The sequence below is a fragment of the Apteryx rowi genome, unplaced genomic scaffold, assembly GCF_003343035.1.
Source record: "Apteryx rowi isolate R43461 unplaced genomic scaffold, aptRow1 scaffold_410, whole genome shotgun sequence".
In the NCBI taxonomy this organism is placed as follows: Eukaryota; Metazoa; Chordata; class Aves; order Apterygiformes; family Apterygidae; genus Apteryx; species Apteryx rowi.
In genome coordinates this window covers 312,169-320,580 of record NW_020450622.1, presented here as the reverse complement: position 1 = coordinate 320,580, position 8,412 = coordinate 312,169, and positions in this window count along the sequence as shown.

Sequence of the window (8,412 nt, the reverse complement as noted above, 5' to 3'; positions counted from 1 at the left end):
ACTTCTCTCTCACTCCAAAATATTTATCTCTTTCACAAGAATAACCACCACAATAAACAATTTTAATTTATCTGATATGACCAAGTCTGGTGGGTGGGTGTATACACACACACACTTTATTTTTCTTTGATGGAACCAAGTAAATATTCTCTTAGCTGTTATCTTTTAAAGTTTTTTCTTCTATGGGATTAAGAAGCTTTTTTTTTTTTTTTAGGAAAGAAAAAATAAAAAGCTACAAGAGTTTAAAATAGTTTAGCTTCATGCCTCTTGATCCTACTGGTTTTGTTCAGCCTCAGCCCACAAATCAAAATATTGTCTACTAACTGAACAGAACCTGAAACAGGTCTTTTTTCAATGATCTCTTCAAGGATCTAAGGGTGCCCTATACATAACTCATTTACTAAGTTCCTTAATCAAGATATAGGCATTTTGGTTTCTTACTCCTTTAAAGACTGGTGTCTTAATCTTGTGTCAAATAAGTGCTTAGAGTAAAGATATCATATAGGTCACAAAGGTTTTACTTTTATTTTAAAATATTAAAGGTAGTAGTTCATAACAGCATTAAAAAGAAATTACAGATCCCAACAGCAGACTGAGAAACTCCACAGATCCATGAATTCTCTTACCTTCAGGAAGCTTTCCCAAATAAGCATAAATGATAATCTCAAAGCAGATTTTTTCACCAATGGAAAACGATAAATTAATTTTGAATGCCAAGAGACACCACTAAGCAGCTGATCCCCAGAGCTGGGAACAAGGACCACTCACAATTCAAAATTAACTTACCACACCGCTGACCCTCTATGCCCCAACTTCCCAAGATGCGTGAAGGGGATGTAACCCAACAGACTGTGCCCAAACGTGGCACAGTCAGGAAAACTGTGCTGCCTTATTCCCAATTCACATAAAAGCTATTTCTGCCCATGCTTTCTAATACTCCTTACTGAAGTAATGCCATTATTATTTTGTGAAGCGCTACCATGTTCTGATTCATGCCCTTAAGGCTTCTAACTCCTTCCAGTGACTAGACAGGAAACAGGTACCCCACACATCAGGGGCTAATTAGGAGCCTGAAGCAGACAGCGTAAACTCACATGAGTTAATGCAAGGCCTGACATAGAAGACTTGAGTTGTAAGCACAGAACAAMTCACAAATAAAGTTTGTTTCTAACTGCAGGCTGGTGAACAGCTTCATAAAATACAATTCTTCATCATAAAAACAGCCTCAATCTTAAATTTGGGTATTTCAAGAACTGCTTGAGTATTATAATTATTTAGCATTTGAGAAACATGTCAGGTGGTCCCATGGTTACACATTAAAGAGGTATCTGAAACCTACCTAAACACACAGGAGACAGAAAAGTAAAGCAACTCCACAGGACAAAGCATGCCTTGCTGTTCTGTTCAAGTCCCACTGAAATCGGCTACAGACTTTCCTTTAATTTTCATAGGAGTTGAATACGTTAAAAACTTTAAAAACAGATTGTAATCATGAATTTCTGGATATATATTTCAGGCTCTGGTAAACTGAAAGCGATTTGAATACTTTAACTCAAAGCAACCTTGTTCTGCTAACATAACACACTCCAATTGGTTTGACATGCCAAAATTAAAAACATGTAGATATTTAGTCTCAGGTGCATTTTTCAAATACAGATCTTACTATTTTACCAGTGATGTAGGAAGAAACTGCTACTTCATATACTGTTGATCCATTCTTTGCTCCTCTGATATTTATTTTTAAACAGCTGCAAATGTATCTAGACTAGGGTAGAACTGATGTTTTCAAATTTCAAATGAACAATTGACTCACTATTTCACTTTTCTTAAGTTGGTGTTTTATTAAAAACAGTCAGGAATAAGCCTTCCCCAACAGCATATTGAAAGTGTATTTATAGTAAAATTGAACTTCTGTACTAAACAAGGCAAAAAAATGCTATGGGTATAATTGCAAAGTTTTCTGGTCTAATAACTAAGAACTCTGTTCCTTCTGCCTAGAAATGGAATCATCCTACCACCATTTATGATAGCGTAGGGACTGTTAGTGCAATCTGCTACCAATACGAGACCAAAGCAAAGGACTAAGGTCAGAAGCAACAGGAAAACAGGAGGGAAGTAATATCAACATTTCTGAATGACACTGAAGATACAGAAGAGGAATACTGAAAGGTCCCAATCTCACATGGCTCAAGAGATGCAACTTTAGACCCCCTTACTTTAAAAAATGGCCACTACCCATTTCTTACATCAGGAGTCCTCAAAGACATAAAATACATACACTATACTTTTATGTTTGTACATTTACCCACAAGTATGCTTCATACATAAACAAACATACACCATATAAAGGATATACAATAAGAATAAAAATGAACCTGCTTGCTTTTTCTCCTAGCTCACATTTAAATCTCAATGGAACTGATGCATAAAGGTACAAATATTCCCAAAACATGCCTGTACAGCATTACATTATGCCACTTGTGAATACATCCCTGACCCCACTCAATAGTCTGCTTACAAATCAAAGGGAAAAGACAGAACAAAACCTGAATTTGATATTTTGTCCTAACTAGTGAACATCTAAGTTTACAAGCAGCAATTTCCTTTCTATATTTCAGGCAATCACTTCTGTGTAGCTATGGATTTAAAAACAACATAACCAATTTGTGAATTCCGAGTTTCAACGCCTATGTCTAAAACTGTCTTGAAAAGACTAAGGGCAGCTTAGTTTAACTTCTCTGTTGGTATTTCCCAATGGAAGATGGGGAAACTCATACCAGATGCTTTTCTTGTCTCTTTGCATCCCATAACTTGTCATTGCCACTTCTTTTCAGCACTCAATGCAACAGGTACAGAACCTGGCTAAAGCAGCTGCATATCAGCAAGGAACTGATGGCTATCAGGAAGCCAGAAAGAAGTCTCTTTGCATTACCAGGCATAAGTGGAGCACATCTCCCCTGAGAACCTACCCCTCTTCCACTGCACAGTGCTGGGGAGACCAAGGCCCAAACACCATGCCCAACAAATTAAGCCACTGTATGCTGTTAGAGGACAGAACTGTTTGTTAACCTACAGTGAACAAATTCCCACTGCACAAAACTAATTGAAATGTTATATAAAGTCACAAAGGTGCTAACAGACTAGTTACCTGCCTCCACACATATCAGAACTTTTAGACCCTTTTTGGTACAGTGTTAGGAACCTGCCTTACAAGCCCAAGAAAAATAAGCAAGCTGAAATAAATAAATAAGCTAACAGGAACTCACTAACAGATTAATACTAATCTAATAATTGATTAATACTAATCTAATAATTGATTATATTTTTTCTTTCTATATATAACTAACAATGATGAGAGATGGGAACATCCTGTCTCTTTAAACTAAGAGGGAAAGTTGATACGGTTCTGTATGCCCAGCAAGGCAAATAATTTGAAAGGAAGCTTGTTAGTATCCTAGAGCTTCCTGTAATTACCAAGAGGGAGTTACCAAGTGTGGACTGCATATGGCCAGCTGTTTGTTCTTCCCCTTCCACCAGCAAGTGGAAAGGTAGAAATGGAATTGAAACAGCTCAATTTTGCAGCTTAACAATCCTGAAACAATCTGTGAGCAAACTCGGGGAATTACTGTGTTGATTCTTTGGCAAGTCCTTGCAAGACATAAGAGAGTGTTTTGTAAAACAGGCTGCATGCATATCAAAGAATTGTCTGTGAAAGGGAGACCCAAAACCAAAGTGCATAATTAACAAACTTGTTGGCCAGCACAGTTACCAAGAAGAAATGAGAAACAGTTATAAGATCCTTTTCCCAGATTAATTACAGGCAAGCAACAAATTTCATAAACAATTACATTTCCAATTTTAACTTATGGTGGTACTCTGAGCAAACTGAATTGTTTCCACAGCAGCACAGTTTTATTCTTCTTTTAACCAGGTTAATTTTAATTCAAGATTAACTGGAGTAGAAGGAGGTTAACTGCTCATATTGAAGTCAGAGTCAAAACAAGTTTATTAATTTATTCCTGAAACAGGTTTAACTGAACTGCTTTATGTGCAGACAAGACAAACAACCTATCTAGAATCCTGTTTTGCAGAGCATCTCAGTCTGAAGTGCTTCATGAAAGTGTATTTAATTAATTTGATTATTTCTCTATTGTTAACAAATCTGGCTGTAATTATACCACTTGAGTACTATGCTTCTTGGAAATTCCACAGATGTAAAGCCACCTGCAATCTCTAAGAAGAGATAAGGAAGGGAAGGTATCTGAAGTCTATCACACAAAATATTCAATCAAGAAGGCACAGAAAAAAAAAAAAAAAAGATTCTTGTAATTGGCACCGCTTTCATGTCCACAGCAAGAAGAGAACCCAGTTTAAAGGGCAAGAAAGAAAAAGACATCTTAGTCAGTTTTAAGTGCTAGACTTTGATCCATATCAGCTCACGACACTAAAACTTTTCATAACTCATGTTCACAACCACTGGTATGAATTCTGCATAGCTGAGCAATTTTAAACCCTCGTAACTCCTGTTTTAATACAGAAATCAAAATGTTACAATCAGAACTGTCTAGATTTTTTTCCCTGGGGGCTAATGTAGCTTTACTACCATTATCTAAAATCTACCCATAAAACTAAATTCAGCAGCCTACAGTGTTAAAACAAACATATGTAAGCCAAGATCTTCTGAGTATCAAATTCAGTATAAATTAAGTCTTCCAAAGAATACAGCCCTTCCAGGAACATCACAGTCCAAACTGCTCCCAGACCTGCAGCAGGCCAAGAATCCTTTTCAACACTATCTGCCTAAAAAAATTCAGAGAGGAGAAAGGAGGAATACGTGTTATTTGTGAGCGAACCTACAATCATGCAATCCTGATAGCAAAGGAATTAGAATCCTTTATATTCGTCACAAAGAAGCCCCAAGGCATCCTCCGTGTCTCAAAGTGAAAGAATTGAGATGCAGAAGACATTTACCTAAGATTAAGATTAAAAAAAAAAAAGCACCTGAGATTTACCCTAATGTTCAAACACAAGCTGTAGAGTGTCACAATAAACAAATCATGCCAAAAGTTAACTGAGCCTCCAGAAAACGCGCATCAGAGAAAGAAAGCAGACTGCCAGAAAAAGACCTGTGGGGAGGGATGGGGTTTGAAAGGGTTTGATACGAGGATTTTGTCAAACAGACTGTTTCCTCCCCTTATTACCCTTATGAGTACCCTTCATAAATTTACTTCTGCTATATATAGCCTTACAAATACATTTGCTTCCCGTGAAACCATCACTCACTTCTACGGCAGCAGTATACTCAGAAGAAGGGGGGGGGGGAGGGGGAAGTGCCCAAATAGGAGGCAATACCTTCACCTCTCCCGTTCCTCCCCCACCCARTCCAGTTACCCTATTTACACTGCAGTCTAAATGCTGTATGACATCGTTTGGGCAGAAAGGTTTTTTATCGCCTTTTCCTTCTCTTGTAAGATATTGCTTGTTTTGAATGGTTGTTACCATTTTCCTCTCCCTTCTCAAAGTTTAAGAAATTTGTCTGGGATACAAGCATGCATTTCCAAAATACTGGTTTAGTTATTCCCTATTACAGAATTGTACAACCAACAAGTTTTATAAAACACAACAAGCAAGCATCAGGTGATGTTTATTAGCACAGACCCGATGTTGCATTTACCCTGGTCTGTGTACCCTGACTCAAAACAACAACAAATAGCCGAACCAAATGCCTACGTTGCTAACTGTATAGCATGTTTAAAAGTACTGCATTCTGCAGTCATACAAAAAAGTGTATTTCTGAAATCACAGGAGTATCTGTCCGCAATACAAATTAATTCTAACTTTTTTTTAATTTAATTTTTCAACTTCCCAACACTACTAGAGACTGTGAATCAAGGACCAAGAAAATTAAGTGTTCTCTTGGAGGCCTTGATTTGTCTCTATATAAACATTAGCTACAGAATTCCTGTTTGGTTAAAAAACAGGAGCAATCAATACGCCTTATCATTACATTATTCAAACACAAGCTTTCAAAATTGGGATTAAAACATGCCTGTACAACCTTGGCAAATGTTAAGTTACAAGCTGTACACTGGAAAGGTACATTAAGTTACAAAGGAAGAAAAGAGAAAGAAAGAACAAATCTACTGTTACTTTGACAGCGTACCTCCCCCAAAACACAGACCAACGGCTACACCTCTCCAGAATCAGCATTTCACAGGATTTTATTCATAATACAATACAGATCATCTATGTCCCATATAGTTTAAAAATTGACAAATTTTAGATAAAAGGGTGGGGGTTTTTTCCAATTCTGTGAAACTTAAGCTCAAATCCACTAACAATAGTGCAAACATCAGAAACATCTATTGGGGAATTCATCTTACTTAAAAGTAAAACTTTTAATATATAAGCAGCCTGAAGTATTGTAATGAAAAAAAAATCAACTAGGAGGGGGAAAAAACCTTCATATTGAGGATTTTATAAATAGTTTGTTATTTTCACATCACATTTGCTTTTTAAAGTCAAACATGCACAAAAGCAAGGTGATCTGAATCTACACCTGGAAGAAAAACTGTAGAATATTTCTCTTTGGGCCTTCTACAGCGCACATTATTGTATTATTATCATGCTTCCTTGCCCTGCCTCTAGATGTTCAGCTCCAGTACAAATACTGCAAATACGAAGACCATATCTAGAGGGGACACTCAGGACATGTGAGGATGAATTAAATAAAGATGTGAAATGAATGTGTGTGGATTAAAGAAAGTTTAATCCCCATGGCAAACACTGTTACACAGAGGTAAAACTGCCCTCATTTGCCATGTAACAGTTCTTAACAGAATTTTCTCCACCAGGAAATTCCTTCACTGGGGGAACCTATCACGAAATGGTGATTGAGCTAGTTCCCAAAGTAATGCTTTTACTGCACTCTAAAAATGTCGTAATACTTTTCTTCCCTGGTTTAACTCAGTGCATCTTTAAAGGTGTCATCCAACTGTGAAAACATATTCTTAATGAAAATCRAAAACACGCACAAGGGAAAATAGTGTGATATGACTGTACCATTACTGCATTCCCCAAGACATAAAGGCCCCCAAATATTTTGCTGAAAAAGGCCTGTTTTTCAAATAATTTCGCAAGCAGACTACCATCAACCCCAAGGGGAGATGAAAGATGGAAATCATACCTCCCAGGGGCAAAAAACTGCAAAATTACCCCTCTCACGGGGGGGGGGGGGGGGGGGGGGGGGGGGGGGAGTCTACTTACCATCATGATCATTCTCATTGATAAACTATCCCAAGTATTTCTTTTGTGTTCATTCCTTCAAAAACCACCATTCGTTTGAAGTTTTTGAAGACTCATTAAAATAGCTAACTACACTTACAGAAAACCTCAAGAGTCATGAGGGTGCTTAGTAACTACAGATACGGAAAAGAAACCTATGAGCTCTTAATTCAGTGCATCACCATGAAAGTAGAACTTCAGTGCCCTGTGCTTATATTCCTCTCTTATATGAAAGAAAAGAGATGGCAGGTCGCAGAGACCTCCTCTACAGCTACATGCTGCAGCTTTGATCAGAGGTCACAATCAGAGAAAAACCAAGGTACTGTATTGCCATCTTCCAGTACTTCAGAATGGGAAAGGATCTGGTCCTGTCCTTCTCAGTGAAGCTAAACATGAAAAGATGTCAGATTATTCCCATCACATGAGCAAGAGCTCTTAAAACTCTTAAGAGGAATGCCACCAGTGCGTTAAGCCCATTCAAGCAATTGCAAAACTCAAGCAGTGCAAAGCAACAGCACTACTTCTGACTTAAAAAAAAAAAAAAAAACCTCAACGGAAGATATTCAAAAAGATAGCTTAAATTTACAGAGAGATAGAGATGAAAGAGGAATTTGCAAAGTGATGTAATTCATCAAATGTAAACTCTTTTGTTTGACAGAGAACAAAAGAGGAAGGAGAAAAAGAATAGCATCTTTTTCTAAATAATGGTAAATATTCACTTGAACCACTTCAGACTTCAGCAGTATCAGTGCTCTGGGACAAGATAAAGAAAACATACATTTTAAGTTTTACTTTTCCATTAGATTAACCATGCTATTCGAAACAGAAAACAGGGGAGGCAGACGTGGCCATTTCACTGGACTGTCAAGGTTACTCCTGAAACATTACGGTGAAAGCAGACTAACAGCAGCACGCCAGCTAAGCACTTTCCAGCCGCTTTCATGCTGCTCTTCACCCGCCTCGGAATCTCACCGAGGGGAAGAGGGGGGACACGACCTGCAGCCGCGCCGCAGCCGCGGCTCCTGGCAGCGCTCAGGGCACGGGCTGACGCCTCGAGTCCGAGCACCGCCTCCCGCCGCGCGCACACCTGGCCGCGGAGCCCCGACGGCGCCCCGCGGAGACTCCGCT